The sequence below is a fragment of the Doryrhamphus excisus genome, chromosome 4, assembly GCF_030265055.1.
Source record: "Doryrhamphus excisus isolate RoL2022-K1 chromosome 4, RoL_Dexc_1.0, whole genome shotgun sequence".
NCBI lineage: Eukaryota > Metazoa > Chordata > Actinopteri > Syngnathiformes > Syngnathidae > Doryrhamphus > Doryrhamphus excisus.
The window spans coordinates 27,659,014-27,680,739 of NC_080469.1; the positions used below are offsets into that span (position 1 = coordinate 27,659,014).

General features: G+C 48.6%; 10 non-coding genes across 10 annotated transcripts; 5 read left to right on the forward strand and 5 right to left on the reverse strand.

The window, feature by feature from the left end:
• Positions 1-483: 483 nt before the first annotated feature.
• Positions 484-557, reverse strand: trnat-agu (transfer RNA threonine (anticodon AGU)). The gene has a single exon. It is a non-coding gene; the product is annotated as a tRNA-Thr (tRNA).
• A 342-nt stretch (positions 558-899) lies between these two features.
• Positions 900-970, reverse strand: trnas-gcu (transfer RNA serine (anticodon GCU)). The gene has a single exon. It is a non-coding gene; the product is annotated as a tRNA-Ser (tRNA).
• A 1,360-nt stretch (positions 971-2,330) lies between these two features.
• trnas-cga (transfer RNA serine (anticodon CGA)) lies at positions 2,331-2,412 on the reverse strand. Its single transcript has one exon. It is a non-coding gene; the product is annotated as a tRNA-Ser (tRNA).
• Positions 2,413-3,373: 961 nt separating this feature from the next.
• trnan-guu (transfer RNA asparagine (anticodon GUU)) lies at positions 3,374-3,447 on the reverse strand. The gene has a single exon. It is a non-coding gene; the product is annotated as a tRNA-Asn (tRNA).
• Positions 3,448-3,942: 495 nt separating this feature from the next.
• On the forward strand, positions 3,943-4,015 carry trnak-uuu (transfer RNA lysine (anticodon UUU)). Its single transcript has one exon. It is a non-coding gene; the product is annotated as a tRNA-Lys (tRNA).
• A 982-nt stretch (positions 4,016-4,997) lies between these two features.
• trnat-cgu (transfer RNA threonine (anticodon CGU)) lies at positions 4,998-5,071 on the forward strand. Its single transcript has one exon. It is a non-coding gene; the product is annotated as a tRNA-Thr (tRNA).
• Positions 5,072-5,454: 383 nt separating this feature from the next.
• On the forward strand, positions 5,455-5,526 carry trnae-cuc (transfer RNA glutamic acid (anticodon CUC)). The gene has a single exon. It is a non-coding gene; the product is annotated as a tRNA-Glu (tRNA).
• Positions 5,527-6,595: 1,069 nt separating this feature from the next.
• On the forward strand, positions 6,596-6,759 carry LOC131128845 (U1 spliceosomal RNA). The gene has a single exon (XR_009129728.1). It is a non-coding gene; the product is annotated as a U1 spliceosomal RNA (small nuclear RNA).
• An 11,638-nt stretch (positions 6,760-18,397) lies between these two features.
• trnav-aac (transfer RNA valine (anticodon AAC)) lies at positions 18,398-18,470 on the forward strand. The gene has a single exon. It is a non-coding gene; the product is annotated as a tRNA-Val (tRNA).
• Positions 18,471-20,784: 2,314 nt separating this feature from the next.
• On the reverse strand, positions 20,785-20,856 carry trnae-uuc (transfer RNA glutamic acid (anticodon UUC)). The gene has a single exon. It is a non-coding gene; the product is annotated as a tRNA-Glu (tRNA).
• Positions 20,857-21,726: the final 870 nt, after the last annotated feature.

The following is a 21,726-nucleotide window of genomic DNA, read 5'->3' on the forward strand; positions in this document are numbered from 1 at the left end:
CATTCCCCCCTCTGCTAACGCCGACGCGGCCTGTGACGTCATCCACTCTGCCATGGGCCGGCTACAGACACAACATCCGCAGGCTCTCCTTCCTCTCTCAGGTGATTTCAACCACGCTTCTCCATCCTCCACCCTGCCCACCTTCACCCAGTATGTCACCTGCTGCACCAGAGACAATAAAACACTGGACTTGTGTTATGCCAACACCAAGGAGGCATACAGTTCAACAGCACTTCCTCCCCTGGGAAGATCAGACCACAACCTGGTACTCTTGCTGCTGTGCAATACAAATTTCCCCACTGAGGGACGAATAAAGGCATATCTTAATCTTAATCTTAATCTTCAAGCACCTTCTGCCGTAATGGGATCCACAACAATCACGTCAGCTGTGGATGCAACGTCAATTCGTTCTTGAAGGGCAAGTGACAAAAAGAAGTACATGGTTGACAAATCAGCTGCCAAAGTTTCACTGACCAAGCACCCAGGCACTGCTGGGATTTGAACCCAGGATCTCCTGTTTACTAGACAGGCACTTTGACCAGCTTAGCCACAGTGCCGGCAGTGCATCTGGCACCAACACAAAAACAGTTCGCCAATGGGGAAAAATGTTCATACAAGGGAGGGAGTCCAAAGTCCAACAAATGTGTGAATTGAGAGTCCCTGGGTGGGCTCGAACCACCAACCTCTCAGTTAACAGCCAAACGTGCTGACCAATTGCGCGACAGAGACTACAACAGCATGACTGCAGTCAGGTTTCACTAAGTGCTGTCCACCTTAACTCTCGGGTGGTCCGGTCTGTTACGTTTCAGGTGTCATTCTGAATACTGCCCTTTAGCAGGAGAAGAGCCTTTGTACTTTTTCAACATGAGCTCTAAAGAAAGGTACAAGCTAAGATGTACTGCATTGGCCGGGAATCGGACCCGGGCCTCCCGCTTAGCAAGCGAGAATTCTACCACTGAACCACCAATGCCACATTGGGAAACACTGTCGGAGAACAAATTAAATTGTCGAGTGGATGTGCCGCTGCAAAGTGGCGCTGAATGACAAAACATCACAATCACAACACACGCACGGGATGCCAGGGGAGGCCGAGTACTAACAGAGCTGAGCGAGAGGGCATAAGAAAAAAAATGGTGACCTTGTGGTGGTTACCCGACAGCACCAAGGATATGGCGCACGTCTGATGCGTAATGCATGCCAGGTGAGCGGACATTCTTGTGGGGGACAAGCTCAACAGTAGGAATGTTGAGAGAACTGACCAGTCCGCTATCAATGAAGTTCTCGTCCGCCCCAGAGTCAATTAATGCTGTGGTAGGAGAAGCTTCCCCCGCCCAGGATATCGTACCTTCCACCTGAAGTCGGCCCGCCAAAGCGGATGACGCAGCCGGTGTGGTTGGAGCGGGCAGTGCCAGCAGCTGGCGAATATCCCTGGTGGAGGAAGAGCGTTGGCGTGCTGGGCGAACTGGACAGCGGGAAATTGTGTGTAGGACTCCCACAGTACAGGCACAGCCACAGGCGTGGACGGTGACTCCTCTCCGCTGACGAAAGGCGACTGGCTCCCAGTTGCATGGGGACGACACTCCCGACGTCATCAGACGGCGCTCCGCTGCTGGAGCAGGGAGGGAGGAGTGGTGCCGGAAGAGCCCCAGGAGGTGGGATTTGGAGCCGACGTGTGGGTCGGAGAGGCTCCGCCCTCCGCTGTGCGCTGCGCTCCCGCAGCCGGTTGTCGAGTCGAATGGATAGCGACAGAGAGCGGCTGGAATGACAAGGCGCTGCGGAGCGCATATCGGGCGAGCCTCAGCCAACAAGTGCAAGATGAGCTGGCCGCTCGGGATGAGACCCAGACGCTGAGGCTCGCCCGATACGCGTTTCGTAGCGCCTTGTCATTCCAGCAGCTCTCTGCCGCTATCCCGGTTAGCTCAGTTGGTCAGCGTGTGGTGCTCATAACGCCAAGGTCATGGGTTCGACCCCCCGTACTGGCCACTCTTCTTTATGTGCTCCAGGAACAACAAAAGGGCTACAACCCACTGGCCCCCATATCCAACATCACACCACCCACCCACCTGTGAAACACCCTCGACAAGGCCGCTGAAAGACAGAGGAGAGGTAAAGAAAACAGCATGTCAAAGCAGAGTGGCAACAAAAATCTCGGCCACCGAGACTGCAAGAAGCAGATCAATGGGGACAGTGGACCCCATTATCCTCTACCCAAAATTTAGACCTCCAGTGTAGAGAATGCGGGCCGTGAAAGGACAACACCCCGGCCCTCATAACCAACAGTACTCCACCACAAGGTAAACAGCATGGCGGCAACAAATGCCCAGCCAAAGCGTCACAGACAGGATTCCAACCTGTGCGGGGAAACCCCATTGGATTTCGAGTCCAACGCCTTAACCTCTCGGCCACCGTGACTCCTTGGAAAAGACCAATGGGGGGCAGGTGACCCCATTGTCCTAGAACCAAATTTTTGCTGATGTCAAGGATCAGCTGCATGGGAGGAAGACACATGGTTTGTGTGAGGGGCTACACAAGTCTTTCCACTTCTAGTTAAAAGCCAGGCACCTCACATTGTTTCCATAAAGTACCAAGGGATTGTCCTGTTGCCCTTGTATTTTGTGGGCAAAAAGGAGGCGTTTGCAAGTGGACCTCAGACCCTATCACTGGTCACCTGAACAGGGACTTGAATCCCGGACACTCAGATCAAAAGTCTAATGTTCAGGTGACTGGCTCAAACTTTGTCTTGTCTGACCACTCTTTTGTCCGGAAGATATTTGGCTAATGTGGTCTGTTTTCTTAAACCTGCAAATGTCCAAATACACAAGGGTATTGTCTTTGTAGGGAGCATTGTAGTACATGTGACATGTATACTACATATGACATCAGAAATGATGGGTCTTTATTCAACAGAACAAGAACAACATTTCTTTTAAGTAACAGCATAGGAGCTGCTGAAACACAGAGAAGGCACTGCTGGGATTTGAACCCAGGATCTCCTGTTTACTAGACATGTCTGTCAAAAAATCACAACAGTATACAGTGTCTTCTCTTAAGGGCCCCTGCTTACCAGTTGATGGGGTTTGACTTGATTCCTTTTAACATAAAAGCATTCCGTCGTCTCTTAATCTATAATCCTGGATGGCGCTTTTGCAAAAGATAAGCAGAGCTTCTGTGTTTCACCAGACCTGTGCAGAAACAAACTGAAATCTGTGACTTGATCAACCTAACTTCTGATCAAATGTGTTAGACCATGGAAGCTGGAATGTGCTTTTGAAAAGTCATTGACACGCAGTTTGCCAATTGGGAACCACACAAGTGCTGTGCAAGAGTGGAGCGCAAACATGAATGAACAGTGACACTGGTGACATCCAGAGAACGTCCCCGGGTGGGCTCGAACCACCAGCCTCCCAGTTAACAGCCGAGCGCGCTGACCGATTGCGCCACAGAGACGCACACGCTGCCAACTTCTGTTCAGTTGAAGCCATACTAACGCATGCTATGCGTCCAGCATGCCCTTTGTTTTGGATGTGACTCGCACCTTCTGGTGTAACAATCGAGGCATTGCAAACCAGGACACCAGCTTTACTCTTTGATGAACGCAAAGTGTTTTTGGGTACAATCCAGGGGTCTTGTGCTCTCACGGAAATGGCTCTGTCCTTTTTCAACATGAGTTGAGACAAAATGTATTAAAATAGACAGACTGCATTGGTCACTCAATCAGAATTTCTCAGTTTGCCAATTTCAGACTGCGTGACAAAGAATCAAGTCAAACTCCATCGACAGGATGGACAGGGAACAACAAAGCAGGGAAGATAAGGGATAGGGAGGAGAGGGGAAAGATGCGACCGCCTTTGTTGAGAGCCAGAGAAGAAGCTCTCATCTCTGCAAGGTCAAGTACAGTATGCCAGAAGATTTTGCCTTGTGAGTTGTCCTCATTCCTCAAGGGCCTGGATAGCTCAGTCGGTAGAGCATCAGGCTTTTAATCTGATTGTCCAGGGTTCAAGTCCCTGTTCAGGCGGAGAAGAGTAGACCCCACATTACCAGCATGGGGACATACCAACCCAAGATGAGAACACCCTGGGCCGGGTACGCAGCAACACATGTGGCAGAAACACAGCTTCACCCTGGCCCCTCTTTTAGCCTCTACTGAAAAAGTGGAACACCACCTTTGCAGCTGAATCGCTCAGTCGGGCGAGTGCGAGAATTAAGATTTAAAGGTCCGTGGTTCAAGCCTGGGTTTGAGCACAATCCCTGTTTACCTTGCGACTTTGCCAATAGTTTGAAAATGCTTATTGGCAAGCTGAAAGGACCTTAACTTCATTCATCAAAGGGCCACCCCTCCAGACAACGTTAGAGGAGGTTACAAGCCAAACCTGTCAAGCCGTGATTGTGATTTCATGTTTTGTTGAAGAAAAGCCCATAATTTGTGGAACAACTTTCCCTACAAGGGAGAAACATTTGTCGATTTGGACAATTGTCAATACGCCCCCCACTTTGGACACATCGTCTTGTGTCATTGTTTGGCAACTGCTTCACCAGTCCCCTTAAAGGGCTCACCCTTAATAGTGTAGTGGTTAGCACGTTTGCCTTACATGCAAAAGGTCCCTAGTTGGAAACTGGGTGGAAGCAAGGCCGTTCAATTCCTTCTTTCACAAAAAAATCAAGGTGACAAATGGGAACAAGGATATGTGCTTGATCCCTGAAGGTGTGTACACGGGCATCTGTCCCCAGTTTGGACACACAATCCATATTTCCCGGATGACTGATCGGGTGCGTCACTGGCCTGCACGAAGGGGCTTATAGGAAGGAGGTGGCCGCTGTGGTGTCGTTGCATGCAAACAACATCCTCATCCTTGACACAGCGAAGACCAAGGAGGAGAATAATCGTGGATTCGGTCCGCTTACACTGGCAGGATTTCACCAGTCCTGTTGAAAGCCTGGCCACTGGTGTGGTTTCCGTTATGCAGTAGTTCGCCTAACACTGAAGACACTCCTTCGCCGGCGCTGTGGATTAGTTTGTCAAAGTTCCTGTCTCGTAAACAGGAGGTCCTGGGTTCAAATCCCAGCAGTGCCTTGCATATGTGTTTCAGCGACTCCATTTTTTTCTCTCCAACATTTCAAGTAAATGTTTTGAATCAGACGTCATGTTCTGTGTAAGAAATATCCATCATTTCTGATGTCATATGTAGCATAAATGTCATATGTACTACAATGCTCTCGACAAAGGCAAAAACATTGTGCATTTGGACATTTGCGGGGATAAGAAAACAGACCACATTAGCAAAACAAAAGAGGTTCGGGTCTAACATTTAAGGGAAGCGCTCTACTATCTGAGGTAATTCCCCTGCTGCTGCAATGTTGGCAGAGAAGGTCCAGTCACAGAACTATTTTGGTTCCTTTGCTGGAGTACGTCAAAGTGACACTGTCTCTGCCTTGCTGAGTGCAGACATAAAGCAGTCCCTGGTGGTCTAGTGGCTAGGATTCGGCGCTCTCACCGCCGCGGCCCGGGTTCGATTCCCGGTCAGGGAATTGTCATTTGGGTAGGTTTTGACTGGAGATAGGATTTGTCTTCGGCCTCGGTCGAATGGTTGGGGTCACCTTGAAGCACAAACCGTTGTCATCCTGAAGCGACTGACAACAGAAATATAAACAAAACATGGACAATAAGACAAGGTCCTCGACTGAGAATGCTGTCAGGACTGGGTTTAGGGCGAGACAGAGCATTTGTCGGATGCTCAAGGATAGATCCTTGTTAGAATAAAATGTAGATAGAATGAATATAGCATCAGTTATCACCCTTATATCCATTTGCCTAGACAATAGAAAGAGTGTTTGAATGTGCTGAAGAAGAAATGTTCCTGTGACCCTGATCAGAGACCCCCAGCAACCCCCAGGTCCTGGATGTGCCTGGATGCGCCAACCGCAACCCTGCAGATGTTCATGTTAATCCTGCAAGAACGTGTCAAGATAAGAACTCATAAAACAATAAAAGTAATACACACACATACACACACATACACATAGAGAAACAAATACAGCTCGTGCAACTGCCACCACTAGAGTTGCATGACCATGTAGTAGGGACCCCCAAAAGAGAATAAATAAAGAGGAGTTTGAACTGCATACTCAGTGGAGCGGCATGTCACTGGGTATGTGGTTTCACTCTCCTCGCTGCGAGTAACTTTGAATATTGTTGTCTGTCTCTTCTGTATTTCTGCATTTAAGTGTTTTTACAAGTGTCACAGGAGTTTGAACCTGACAACCCACTGACTCACAACGACCTTGCACATCTACACGTGTCAGGGTTCAACATATTGGCCTCTCATGTTACATGGTGTGACTAGGGACGTTGAGTCAGTACTTCAGTCTCCGCATTGAACGTCTGCAGCAACTGCACTAAGCCACTTGCTGCCGCTGTCTTTGCTCAGAATGAAGTCACAAGAGTGCCATACAGACTGACTCCTTGAGATAACCAGAGTCATGTCTCTGAATTTGGACACAGGTCAAGTGGCTGGGCTTGTTGTGGGCGACCTGATGAGACCACCACTCAGCATGTGGCATGTGCGAGAGACTAGTCCGGGCGGGACCGGTGCAACTCATACTTACCTGCCAGGGGAGATACCATGATCAAGAAGGTGGTTCACCCAGGGCGAGGCTCAGCCATTGCACATGGGTTGAGCTGACCTCTGCGAATTCCCCAAATGCGGGAATCTCGACTGCATAATTTGTGGTAGTGGGGGACTGCGTTCGCGCTCTCCCCTTATCCCGTGTTTAAAACAAGAGGCAGGTGCAGCACCACGCCAAGCTCCTTGGCTTGCGAGTGCAGCCAGACCGAGCAAGAAACGACCAGCCCAGCACTACCAATGCTTGCTGGAAAGGTCTGCCCGTCCACGGGAGACAACCAACCAGCCGTGAGGCCGATCTGCTCTCAGTCAGGAAACCTCAATGAGAAACGGCAACAAGACAGAGAAAGAGCGTCGGCAACCATTTCGATTGATCTGAGTCTAAAGTTCAAGGTTTGCTCGCAGGCAAATTTGAAGCAGCGAGAATGAGCAATCCGCACCTCTGAGTAAGAGTTCATGGTTCTCACCCAAAAAACGATAGCTTGTAGCCGTAATCGTGTTGTTGTTTGTATTCTGTGTTTTGTCTGAGTCACGGCTGGTGTGTGTTGCTTTTTGCTGTTTTCTTGCCTGAAAGGACTTCTCGCTCAGCCAAAGCAAAGCCAGGTAAAAACGTAATCATTTGTACCTTTGTTGGAATAGTTGCATCTTGTGCCTGTAGTGACACTGCCTGCAGTGATGGTTATTTCACCACCACCACCTGCTCATACCCCATTGGAGCAGCAGCAACCACCTCCTGTGTCAAAAATCTCAAACAAAAACCATGTCTGTGCTGTGGCCAACCAAAATGAAAATATCAAGTGGATGGGACATCAACCACGACGTTCATCAACAAGGCCCTGTCAGATAATCTTATTGCTGCAGAAGGTCTGACAGAACCGAAGATGCCATTTAAAGATTTCAGTCAAACAGACTTCTTCCAGCGAGAGGTGGATGAGACAAGAAAAAGGGTGGAGGAAAAACAGCAGAAGAAGAGAAAGAGGGAGGAATCTCCTCCACCCCCTGTCCGAAAGTGCCTCTGCAGGATGCAGCTGAAGCAGGGCCGGAAAAGCCCCCGCATCCACACTGGCTTCAGAGAAGTACATCTACTGTCCTGCCAAAGTGTTCTCCATCTATAGAGAGCACAGGATGGGAAAAGAGATGAGCTGGAGGGAGTTCCAGGCCTCTCCGTTTTATGAAAAGGAGAAACAAAGGCGGCAAAATAAATGAACAATGTGTATATTCTTTATTCATAACTGCTTACATGTAGATTTTTTTTATTATTATTGAGAGTGTTCTTGAGTGTGGCAACCTGATAAATAAATATTCTTTGTGGCATTGCATTGATTTTGTATTTTATTTCAAGCACTGCTATCAATATAAGCCTGATATGAATAGTTTGTAATTATATAGGGATTAATTGGAAAAAAATAATATTGTGGAGAAGAAAACTGTGACTTGACTGCTGGCTTAGACGGGATTCAAATACCTGACTTCATTTCTCCAAAGTCTCTCTGCTTGTCTGACATCTGTCTCGCATCCTGATTGGCTGGCAGCAAATGTCAACAACACAAGCAATTGCACAGAGACTACATCAGCATCACTGCAGTAAGGTTTCAATAAGTTTCTACTTCTGACAGAAATGTGCAAATACTCAAGTGCTGTCCACCTTAACTGTCAGGTGGTCCGTTCTCTTACGTTTCAGGTGTCATTCTGAGTTCTACCCTTTTGCAGGAAAAAGAGCCTTTGTACTTTTTCACATGAACTCTAAAGAAAGGTACAAGCTGATATACACTGCATTGGCTGGGAATTGGACCCGGGCCTCCCTCTTGGCAAGCGAGAATTCTACCACTGAACCACCAATGCCACATGGGTTTGTACTGTCGGAGAAAAGTGGCTGAGCCTATGCAAAGTGGCGCTGAATGACAAAACATCACAATGTCATACTCTTTGGATTCAAGCACCTTCTGGCGTAACGGGATCCACAACAATCATGTCAGGTGTGGATGCACCATAGACTCGTTTTTGAAGGGCAAGTGACAAAAAGAGGTATGTGGCTCAAAATTCAGCTGCCAAAGTTTCACGGACCAAGCACCCAGGTACTGCTGGGATTTGAACCCAGGATCTCCTGTTTATTAGACAGGCACTTTCACCAGCTAAGCCATAGTGCCAGCTGAGCATGTCAACCTGGCAATGCTGCCTTTACTCTTCTAGACAGTAACTGCTTGCACTGTTGAGACAACAGCATTTGTCGTGTGTCATTTGGTCAGCAGGTGGGGAATCCCGTATATATTTGGCACCGATACAAAGGGTTTACCTATTGGGAAGAATGCAAGGGCTCTCCAAAAGAGTCCAACATAAGTGTCACACGAGGGTCTGGAAATGGTCCCTGGGACTGACACAAATAACTAGGTTGTTAATCTGGACTAACATAACATAATACCCACATGGGAAACAAAACGCAGAGTGTGTGAATGCCTTTTAAAAAGTCTCTAAAGGAAATAAACACAGAAAGAGTAACAGAATACCTGGCAGACAAGCAATGCAACTTTGTCATAAATGCAAGCCATATGGGAGGTATTTGGGAGCGCCAGATCAGAACCATCAAAAGCGTGCTCCTTTCAGTCCTAGCAAACAGTGCTGGCAGGTTGAGTGACAGTTCCTTGAGAACCTTTCTTTAGGAAGCCATGTCTGTTGAGAATAATCACCCTCTTACTGTGGACAATGTAAACAACCCATGTTTCTGGAACCACTGACACCTAACCACCTGATTACCATGTAGTCATTTATTCCCATGCCACCACGTGTTTCCAAAATGGCACTGCTGTCAAGTCAAACCCTTGTCCAAAATAATTTAGATAAGGCAGACAGGAAAAAAATAAATAAAAAGATAAATAAAAATAAAAAATACTTTTCATGGCCCTCATTAAGGGAATAATAAATTTTCGTTGCAATTAGCACCTTATTTTACTAAATTAAACACGGGAGATCAGGTGGGGAACATCTAAACCGGAAGTGGGAATCAGTTTTAAGCGCACCTGGGCGTCTGCATTAGGGCACTTCCTTTCTCAGCAGGTAAGGCTGCAGACAAGTGGTATCGAGAAGGTAGTCAGAACTGCACCCCAAACCTTGCGCAAACTGGAGCTATACAACACTGAAGAGGCAGCCGGTAAGAAATTCCTTTTAATATTAGCGCTGTGGTTTAACGCACCCGTGCCACGTAAGGCACGGCTTTTTTTTGGATGTGATGGCCGCTGGTGACGCGCGCCTCACTTTAGTTATTGGTACTAGATTAAAAGTATTAACACGGTGCAATTAGTTAGAAAGTGGGGTCTGGAACACCGTCGATCGCCTGTGTCGCGTAGGTGCACACGGCGGCTCGCGGTGGTTCATTTAATTGGCACCAATTGAGCTGATCAGCGAGCTTTGGGCATCGAAGGAACGCGCTATGCTCATTTCTTTTCAGTGGGCCTATATTATTTAGAGCTTTTATAATAATAATTTTAGTTACGTGGCAAGATGGGGGCAATGCAAATGGTTTAATAAATAGATCAAATAAAATAACGAAATAATGAAGTAAAGAATAAGTTAATAAATGCAGGTTAAGGGGACAAAATTATTCCAACCGTTGTTAAACTGTTTAATGGTTAATATACTGCTGAACATGATTTATATCTTATATAAATACTTGCATATGTATATTATTGTGCATATTATATATATTTAGAAATATGTATATTGTGTATACTTATACTTTCCCCCTTTTTTTTTTTTGAAGGTTTTCACCTATGCACTATGTGCTACACTGCTGTGCTACACTACGCTGTGCTGTGCTGTGCTATACATTGTCACAACAAGACTTGTGCCTCACCAAATAAAACCCAAAAACAGCGAAAGCATCGAGTGAATCCAGTCTTTCCTCAGTGTGGCTACTCAGACCCCCTTTTTCAAGTTCAGGGGATGCGCAAGGCAAGAAGGAACTTGACAGCTGCGGACGGCTGCCTTGGTGTGTTGGTCCTCCAGCACCTGGACTCCGCAGGAACCTATGCTAGGATCCTGTTTGTGGACTTCAGCTCCGCCTTCAACACCATCCTCCCAACTCTGCTCCAGGAGAAGTTCTCCCAGCTGAGCGTGCCTGACTCCACCTGCAGGTGGATTACAGACTTCCTGTCTGACAGGAAACAGTGCATGAAGCTGGGGAAACACATCTCAGATACAAAAACCGTCAGCACCTGATCCCCCCAGGGCTGCGTTCTTTCTCCTCTGCTCTTCTCCCTGTACACAAACAGTTGCACCTCCAGTCACCAGTCTGTCAAGCTCCCAAAGTCTGCGGACGACACCACTCTCATCGGACTCATCTCTGACGGCGACAAGTTTGCCTACAGGTGAGAGGTTGACCATCTGGTGACTTGGTGCAACCTGAACAACCTGGAGCTCAACGCCCTAAAAACAGTGGTGATGGTTGTGGACAACAGGAAGAACTCAGCCTCTCCTGTCCCCATCACCCTCTGTGACTCTACGATTGACATTGTGGAGTCCTTCCGCATCCTGGGTACCATCATCTCCCAGGACCTCCAGTGGGAGCCGAACATCAGCTCCCTCATCAAGAAGGCACAGCAGAGGATGTACTTCCTACGTTCCTATGGCAGCTGAAGAAATTCTTCCTGCCAAAGACAATGTTGGTGCACTTCTACAGCTCCATCATTGAGTCCATCCTCATCTCCTGCAATCTCCCGTCCCTCCAGGATCTGTACGCCTCCAGGACCCTAAGGCGTGCAGAAAAGGATTGTGGCCGATCCTTCTCAACCCGGACACAGTCTCTTTGAGAGGAGGCTGCGGTCCATCAGGACCAAAACCTCACGCCACAAGAACAGTTTCTTCCCGTCTGCTGTCAGCCTCATCAACAAGTCCCGGACCCCCCCCCCCCCCCCCGACACTGTTCACACCCCACCTCTGCCTCATCCTGCCACTTTGACACTCTATATGCGTTAAATTAACGCTCAGTTTGGACTCTTAGGAAAAACAATCAGACTGCAGTTCCGGAACAACAAACAAAAACAGACCGTGTACATATATTTATACTGTATACTGTATATTTTGTATTTTCACTTTTTAATAGATGTGTCTGCACCTACTTCACCAAAACAAATCCCCAGTCGAGGTCAGCAGGCCCCGTCTCCACTGTAAACAGTGTGGACTGGGCAATGCTTCCCTTTTCGGAGGGTCCGGACGGTTTGCCAGAACCCCTTCGAGGCCGACCAAAAGTCGTGCTCCATGGCCTCACCGAATTCTTCCCACACCCGAGTTTTTGCCTCGACAACCGCCGAAGCCGCGAACCGTTTGGCCTGACAGTACCTGTCAGCTGCTTCCGGAGTCCCACAAGCCATCAACGCTCGATAGGACTCCTTCTTCAGCTTGATGGCGGCCCTGACCTCTGGTGTCCACCATCGGGTTCGGGGCCTGCCGCCACGACTGGCACCAACCGCCTTGCGGCCGCAGCTCCGGTCAGCCGCCTCAGCAATGGAGGCACGGAATATGGCCCATTCGGACTCAATATCCCGGTCCTCCCCCGGGATGCAGGCGAAGCTCTGCCAGAGGTGAGAGTTGAAGACTCGACGAACGGGAGACTCTGCCAGACGTTCCCAGCACACCCTCACTACTCGTTTGGGTCTACCAGGTCTGTCCAGCATCCTCCCTCGCCATCTAATCCAACTCATCACCAGGTGGTGATCAGTTGACAGCTCAGCCCCTCTCTTCACCCGCCTGTCCAGAACATGCGGACGCAGGTCTGATGACACGACTGCAAAGTCGATCATAGACCTGCAGCCAAGGGTGTCCTGGTGCCAAGTGCACTTATGGACATCCCAGAATTTCTAGGCGCAGCTAAGGTGTTGAGGGAATCTGTTTCAGGGGCCTTAGAATCTCATCTCTGTTATTTGCAGATGATGTGGTTCTTATGGCCTCTACGGGCTGTGACCTTCAGCGCTTACTGGGACGGTTTGCATCTGAGTGCGAAGCGTCTGGGATGAGACTCAGTACCTCCAAATCAGAGGCCGTGGTTCTCAGTCGTAAAAGGGTGGAGTGCTCCCTCCGGGTTGGGAATGAGGTCCTACCCCAGGTGGAGGAGTTTAGGTATCTTAGGTATGGTCACGAGTGAGGGAAAGTGGGAGCGTGAGGTCGACAGACGGATCGGCGCAGCCTCGGCAGTAATGCGGTCGCTGTAACGGACCGTCGTGGTTAAAAAAGCTTTCAATTTACCGGTCGATCTATGTTCCCACCCTCACCTATGGTCATGAGCTTTGGGTCATGACCGAAAGAATGACATCTCGGATACAGGCGGCTGAAATGAGTTTCCTCCGTAGGGTAGCTGGACTCACCCTAAGAGATAGGGTGAGGAGCTCAGTCATCCGGGAGGGCTCAGAGTAGAGCCGCTTCTCCTTCACATCGAGAGGAGTCAGTTGAGGTGGCTCGGGCATCTAGTCCGGATGCCTCACGGACGCCTCCCTGGTGAGGTGTTCCGGGCATACCCAGCCGGGAAAAGGCCCTGGGGCAGACCTAGGACACGCTGGAGGGATTATGTCTCACAGCTGGCCTGGGAACACCTTGGTGTCCTCCCGGTGGAGATGGAGGAGGTGGCCGGGGACCGGGAAATCTAGGCTTCCCTACTAAGACTGCTGCCCCCCGCGACCTGGACCTGGATAAGCGGAGGAAAATGGATGGACGGATGGATGGATGGATGGACTTGTATACTAAAATGAGATGGAGATAATTGCAATATTTGTCGGAATAGTTCTGGAACAAATGGTGGAAGGAGTATCTGACCAACACTGCTCTGAGACAAAGATGGCATACGCCAAGAAGGAACATGCAAGTTGGAGATGTGGTGATCGTCAAAGAGGAGGAGGTTCCCCGAAACGAATGGAAACTGGCTGGGATTTTTCAAGTCCATAAGAGTGACAATGGACTAGTGAGGACAGTTACGGTGTTTCACGATGCTTCAATGTCCCGCAATGGCGTGTGAATGCACTCAAGAGCAATAAATGCATCGAGAACAGCAGTAAAGGAAGCGTGAACTCTTTACTGGACCAGGTCAGCTAAGTAACAAAGACCATACATCTGCAAGCTCTTCAAAGGACACGTAAAGAGTACAGCCATAGCAGAGGATGGTTTCGATCCGTCGACCTCTGGGTTATGGGCCCAGCACGCTACCGCTGCGCCACTCTGCTGCTGACATCTGTACAAGTACCCAGCTTTGTGCGGCTCCTTTTGAGTGTCCTCTGTTGTCAGTGAACCTCACAAGGTCACAGTTTTTTTTCCTGATCAGGGCACCGTTTTAGGTTGGGTGGATGAGTGGTCTAAAGCACCAGATGAAGGCTCCTTTTGCTCAGGAGGCACTGGTTGAAATCCCACAGCTGGCATTTTCCTGGTCAGCTCCATTATCCACGACTGGAATGATTTGGCAGCAAAAGACTGTCAGATTGTACAAGACACCTGAACACCTTGAGAAGAAGATTAAGAGAGGTTTTGTTCTAATGAGAAGGGTTTGTTTGTTGACATTGTGACATACAAAAGAGGTACTCCCCGTCGGGGAATCGAACCACAGTCTCCCGCGAGCAGGCCTTTTTCTGCTTAACCTGGCCTTTTTGATCAAATCCACAGCTGACCGAGTTTCTCGGGGAACACAAGAAGCGAGAGGTTCAGTCATCACTGGGAACTTTGAAAGTGTAGTCACCTTAAGTAAGGTCTGCTTTGGTGAACTTCAGAGGCATTATGACCAGTCTGCATCAAAACATTATCAGGTTTCTGGCATTGATTCTTAATTCAGTTGCCATCCCTGATCGATGGTAATGGTAATGGTAATCATGCCCGCGTGGCAGGCGAGTCTCTTTACTTGTCTGACGTCTGTGTCGCATCCTGATTGGCTGGCAGCAAATGTCAACAAACTGCAAAGTGGCGCTGAATGACAAAACATCACAATCACAACACACACACGGGATGCCAGGGGAGGCCGAGTACTAACAGAGCTGAGCGAGAGGGCATAAGAAAAAAATTTGTGACCTTGTGGTGGTTACCCGACAGCACCAAGGATATGGTGCACGTCTGATGCGTAATGCATGCCAGGTGATGTTCATCTAGCGAGCGGACATTCTTGTGGGGGACAAGCTCAACAGTAGGAATGTTGAGAGAACTGACGAGTCCGCTATCAATGAAGTTCTCGTCCGCCCCAGAGTCAATTAATGCTGTGGTAGGAGAAGCTTGCCCCGCCCAGGATATCGTAGCTTCCACCTGAAGTCGGCCCACCAAAGCGGATGACGCAGCCGGTGTGGTTGGAGCGGGCAGTGCCAGCAGCTGGCGAATATCCCTGGTGGAGGAAGAGCGTTGGCGTGCTGGGCGAACTGGACAGCGGGAAATTGTGTGTAGGACTCCCACAGTACAGGCACAGCCACAGGCGTGGACGGTGACTCCTCTCCGCTGACGAAAGGCGACTGGCTCCCAGTTGCATGGGGACGACACTCCCGACGTCATCAGACGGCGCTCCACTGCTGGAGCAGGGAGGGAGGAGTGGTGCCGGAAGAGCCCCAGGAGGAGGGATTTGGAGCCGACGTGTGGGTCGGAGAGGCTCCGCCCTCTGCTGTGTGCTGCGCTCCCGCAGCCGGTTGTCGAGTCGATTGGATAGCGACAGAGAGCGGCTGGAATGACAAGGCGCTGCGGAGCGCATATCGGGCGAGTGTTAGAATAAAATGTAGATAGAGGTATTATTTTGTTAGTTATCACCCTTATATCCATTTGCTTAGACAATAGAAAGTGTTTGAATGTGCTGAAGAAGGAATGTTCCCGTGACCCTAATCAGAGACCCTCAGCGACCCCCAGGTCCTGGAGGTGCTTGGAAGCACCAACAGCGACTCTGCAGATGCTCATGTTAATCCTGCAAGAATGTGTTAAGATAAGAACTCATAAAACATTAAAAGTAATTGCTCTCACCTACACACACACATAGACAAACAAATACAGCTCGTGCAACTGCCTTCTCCCCCCCCCCCCCCCCCCCCCTTAGAGTTGCACGACCATGTAGTAGGGACCCCCGAAAGAGAATAAAAGAAGAGGAGTGTGAACTGCATATTCAGAGTGGAGCGGCATGTCACTGGGTATGTGGTTTCACTCTCCTCTCCTGTCTCTTCTGTATTTCTGTATTTAAGTGTTTTTACAAGTGTCACAGGAGTTTGAACCTGACACTTACTCTACAAATCAGTGGTAACCGTGGATCAGGATGAGGTCCCCAAACGACGCCAATGTCTGTGACAGCTGATGTTAAGGATCAGCTGATCAGAAGATACTTGGTTTGTGTGCGGGGCCACAAGTCTTTCCAGTTCCAGTTAAAAGCCAGGCTCCTCATGTAGTTTCCATAAAGTACCAAGGGATTGTCCTGTTGCCCTCGTATTTTGAGGGCAAAAAGGAGGCGTTTGCAAGTGGACCTCAGACCTGGTCACCTGAACAGGGAATTGAATCCCGGACACTCAGATCAAACGTTTCATGTTCAGGTGACCGGCTCAACCTTTGTCTTGTCTGACCACAAACTTTTTTTGTCCAGAAGATATTTGGATTGTCCATGCGGGTAGGTTAAGACCTCAGTCCATCTTGGGGGTGGACATTTCGGGACTGGGGCCTCTTCATCTCTGCAAGCCCTCGGTGGAATTGTCGGGGTCACCTTGATGCGCTACTTGAGAACAATAAATCACGTACTGGGTTTCTTCACTATTCCATGATAAGAGACCAATCTAGAGAACGCGGCCAGGATTAGGTTTGGTGTATTTGTCTGACGCTGAGGGATAGATCCTGGACTCATTTCCGATCCCACATCTCTTTTACAAAATACAAAGGATTCCTTGGAGAATGCAGGTATCGACTCTGCTACTTCTCGCATGCTAAGCAAGCACTTTACCATTTGAGGTAATTCCCCTGGTTTGGGGTATTTGTCGGATGCTAAGGGGTAGATCCAATCCCAACATCTCTTCTACAAAAGGCAAAGAGCTCCTTGGAGACTGCGGGCATTGATCCCACAACAAGACAAGACAAGGTGCTAGAGGGGATAATGCAGTTAGGACTGGGTTTAGGTTAGGACTGGGTTTAGGGTGATACCGATGGCTGTGTTTGGCCTAGATATCAGGATCGGGGCCCGGATTAGTATTCGCTACTTGGGAACATTTCATCAAAAAAACAAATGAGTTTATGGAGGATGCGGGCATTGATCCCGCTACCTCTCACATGCTAAGCGAGCGCTCTACCATTTGAGCTAATCCCCCTGCGGATGCAGCGTTGGCAGAGACGGTCCAGTCTCAGAACTATTTTGGTTCCTTTGCTGGAGTACGTCAAAGCGACACAGTCTCTACCTATCAGAGTGCAGCCATGATGCAGTCCCTGGTGGTCTAGTGGCTGGGACTTGGTGCTTTCACCGCCGCGGCCGTTGTTCGATTCACGGTCAGGGAACTGACATTTGGTTAGGTTTTGAGTGGAGATAGGATTTGTCTTCGTCCTCGTTTTTTTCCTGATCAGGGCACCGTTTTGGGTTGTGTGGATGAGTGGTCTAAAGAACCAGATTAAGGCTCCTTTCGCTCAGGAGCCACTGGTTGAAATCCCACAGCTGTCATTTTCCTGGTCAGGTCCATTATCCACGACTGGAATGATTTGGTAGCAAAGGACTGTCAGATTGTACAACACAGCTGAGCACTTGTAGAAGAAGTTGAATAGAGGTCTTGTTCTCCCGGACTGGTTGTTGCAACCGCAACCCTGCTCAAGGTTCAACGTGACATACAAAAAAGGAACTCCCCTTCTGGGAATCAAACCGCGCAATCTTCCATGTGACAGGCGGAGATACTGGCCACTATACTAACAAGGACTGCTGCTGAGTCGATGTCGTGTCGATTGGCCAAAGCGGGATTCAGAACAGGCTTGTGGCCCATGACCGTTTTTATGGTAGCTGGAGACTTCAACCAGTGAAATCCTTCCATTTTCTGTAGCTCTTATCCTCATCAACGGACTGTATTCCCCACCCGTTACCAGCATGGGGACATTCCAAACCAAGATGAGAACACACTGGACCAGGTACACAGCAACATACGTGGCACAGACACAGCTTCACCCTGCCCCCACTTTTACCCACGACTGAAAAAGCAGAACACCACCGAAGAAGCTGAAATACTCACTTTGGAGAACGTTAGACTGAAGTTCTAAAGGTCCCTGGTTCAAGCCCGGTTTTCAGAACATTCATTCATTTTCTACCGCTTTTTCCTCACGAGGGTCGCGGGGGGTGCTGGAGCCCATCCCAGCTGTCCCCGGGCGAGAGGCGGGGCACACCCCAGACTGGTCGCCAGCCAATCACAGGGTTTTCAGAACAATCCCTATTTATTTTGTGACTTGGCAAATAGTTTGAAAATGCTTATTGGCTGGCTGAAAGGACCTTAACTTCATTCTTCAAAAGGCCAGACATCCAGCCATCCAGACAAGGTTAGAGGAGGTTACAAGCCTATTTACAAACCATTGACTCCAAGGGCACAAGTTGAGTCCACGGAGATATCAAAGTGACCCCGAGGGTGGCTAAGGTGTTTCTTTCAAGCCGCGATTGTGATGTCTTGTTTTGTTGAAGAAAAGCCCATTATTTCTGGAACAATTTTCCCTACAAAGGAGACATCTTTGTCCATTTGGACAATTGTCAATCTGCCCCCACTTTGGACACATCGTCGTGTTTCATTGTTTGGCAACTACTTTGTGACTTCACCAGTCCCCTTAAAAGCCACTACTTTCAGGTTTCCATAGTGTAGTGGTTATCACGTTTGCCTAACACGCAAAAGGTCCCCAGTTCGAAACTGGGTGGAAACATGGCCTTTCAAGTCCTTCTTTTAGAAAAAAAGTCAAGGTGACAAATAGGAACAATGACATGTGCTTGATCTCTGAAGGGACTTGAACACTCAGATTTAAAGTCTGATGCCCTACGAAGTGAGCCCCCAGGCCTTTGGTCAAAAGACTTGTTTTTATGTATTTGGAATGAAATGTTTTCAGCATGTTGAACAATTTTCAACAGGAAAGATATCTTACAGATGTATCAATAAAACTGCTAAATCGCCCAACACGGGGCTCGAACCCACGACCATGAGATTAAGAGTTTCAAGCTCTACCCACTGAGCTAATCAGGCCTTTTGCTGCTCTCGATATCATTTTTTGTTCTGTTTTTATTGACATGGCCATCCTGATGTTTGATCAATTCCACAGCTGACCTTTTTTCTCAGGTAACAGAAGGATGGCCGAGCGGTCGAAGGCGCTACATTCAGGTTGCAGTCTCTAATGAGGCGTGGGTTCAAATCCCACTTCAGATAGTGCGGGGCTGCAAGTCTTTCCAGTTCCAGTTAAAAGCCCGGCTCCTCATGAATTTTCCATAAAGTACCGAGGTGTTGTCCTGTTGTCCTTGTATTTTGAGAGCAAAAGGAGGCGTTTGCAAGTGGACCTCAGACCTGGTCACCTGAACAGGGACTTGAATCCCGGACACTCAGATCAAAAGTTTCATGTTCGGGACCAAATGGTCCTTCGAGCCGAATATCTTCCCAGTGACCTGCAAGATTCAGAGGGAGGCAGGGATGTTCTGTGCCTGTTCTGAACCAACAAAGATTGACTTCTTGATGGGTCATCGAGGTCCAAAAGGTTTACTTAACTAGTTTCAGCCCCACATTGGGCGGTGCAGCACTTTTGGTGATACATCGTCAAGATTTCTTTCCTGTGGAAAATTGTGCAACATGCGGAAAACATTTCATTGATAAAGTGGAATCGATGCCTGCATTCTCCAAATGGTATATTGTGTCTTTTTCCTGCTAAAAAAGCATTCTCCATCTCCAACATCGTACCTGATACTTTGATTAATTGCATTCTAATGATGTTTCCTAAAAACACAGGTGGTGTCAAAACTACTGCATTGGTATAGTCCCATGAGGATGGGATTCAAACCCATGCACGCAGAACACAATGGATTAGCAGTCCAGCACCTTAACCTCTCGGTCACCTCATCTCCTGCAGGACCTTTGTTGATATGGTCTTGTTGACTGAAAATGAGTCCCAACATCTGAATTAGTGTTTGGTAATGCAGAAACTGTGGTAGCCTAGTTAGAACCCAACCTTAAACTCCAGGTTATTTTGTTGAATGGCTAGTGGCGCAGTGGATGACGTGTTGTCTACGGGTTAGACAGCTGTAATCATATCGTGGTTCGTACTCATTGTTGTGTCCGCACCAACCCTGGGTCATGGCAGGTGTGTGTTGCTTTTGTTATTGTCTTGTCTAAAAAGTACTTTTCTCTCAACCCAATTGTAGTCTTGGCGAAACAGTGACAATCCAGAAGCTAACCTTAAATGACAGGTCCTTTTGTTGTACGAATAGTGGGGCAGAGGATAACTCATCTCAGAAGATTCAAGTTTCAACTCCTGGCTAGCTAGCAAATCTTTTCAATTAACCAGACTCTAAAGTTCAATTTTTGCTCGCAGGACGAATTAGAAGCAACTGGGAGCAGCAATCAGCACCTTCAAGTCAGAGTTTTTGGTTCTTGCCCGGAAAAGGATAACTCTGCTCATGAGGTGCTCGGGTGTGTTGTACAATCTGACAGTCCTTTGCTGCCAAATCATTCCAGTCGTGGATAATGGACCTGACCAGGAAAATGCCAGCTGTGGGATTTCAACCAGTGCCCACTGAGCAAAAGGAGCCTTCATCTGGTGCTTTAGACCACTCATCCACACAACCTAAAACGGTGCCCTGATCAGGAAAAAACTGTGACCTTGTGAGGTTCGCTGACAATGGAGGACACTGAAAAGGAGCCGCACAAAGCAGGGTACCTGCACTGTTTACGTGTCCGTTGACCAGGTTGCAGATGGATTGTCTTTGTTCCTTTTGACAATCCACATTTTAACACCCCATTATTGAAAGACGTAACGACCATCAGGAGGAGTGAGGTTTATTGTGAGGACCTTTAGAACTCCGGTCCAACGCTCTCCCAAGTGGGCTATTTTAGCTGCGATGGGGAGTTCTGCTTTTTCAGTCGGGGCCTAAAGTGGGGGAAGAGTGAAGCTGTGCCTGTGCCATGTACTGCCGTCTTCGCCGACATGGCCTCGGTACTTGAGAATCTGGCGACTCTATCTCCAGTCAAAACCTAGCCAATTCCCTGACCGGGAATCGAACCCGGGCCGCAGCGGTGAAAGCGCTGAATCCTAGCCACTCGACCACCAGGGACTGCTTTAGTTTTGCACTCAGAAAGGCAGAGTCTGTGTCGCTTTGACGTAGTCCAGCAAAGGAACCAAAATAGTTATAAGACTGGACCTTCTCTGCCAATGCTGCAACAGCAGGGGAATTAGCTCAAATGGTAGAGCGCTCGCTTCGCATGTGAGAGGGAGCGGGATCAATGCCCGCATTCTCCAAAATCTCTTTTGTTTTTTGTGATTAAATGTTCCCAAGTACCAAACACTAATCCGGGCCCCAATCCCGATATCTAGGCCAAATACAGCCATAGGTGTCACCTTGTCTTGTCTTGTTGTGGGATCAATGCCCGCAGTCTTCTAGGAGTTCTTTGCCTTTTGTAAAAGCGATGTTACGATCGGAAATGAGTCCAGGATCGATCCACGTGGTAGACCCGCGTCCGATTCCCGGCCAATGCAACAGGGCTGTTTTCATACCTTTCATCGTGAAAAAAAGTGCCAAGACCGTTTTCAGGACCAACTGATGACCTCTGAATTCGATCAGAAACGTCACACCTCTCGACCTGAGACTCTCCACCTGAGACTCTCCACCACAAGACTTGATTATCTAATCCAAATTCTGTCAATAGTGGCATTCTCAGCCACAACCTCAATGAGACGCCGTCGAACGCTCGGCCGTACTCACTAGCCTCAGAACAGCAAGACCTTTGATAGCTCAGTTGGAAGAGCGGCGTACTGAAGTGGTTCAAGCGGGCATCCTTATGTAGCTGGTTCAAGTCCGGCTCGAAGGACAATCCCTTTGCTCATGTTATGTCTGCCAGGAAAAAATGGCAATACCGTCTTGTCTGAAGGACCTCCGCTTCCCTGTCGATGGAGTTGGACTTGAGTCTTTGTCACGCAGTCTGAA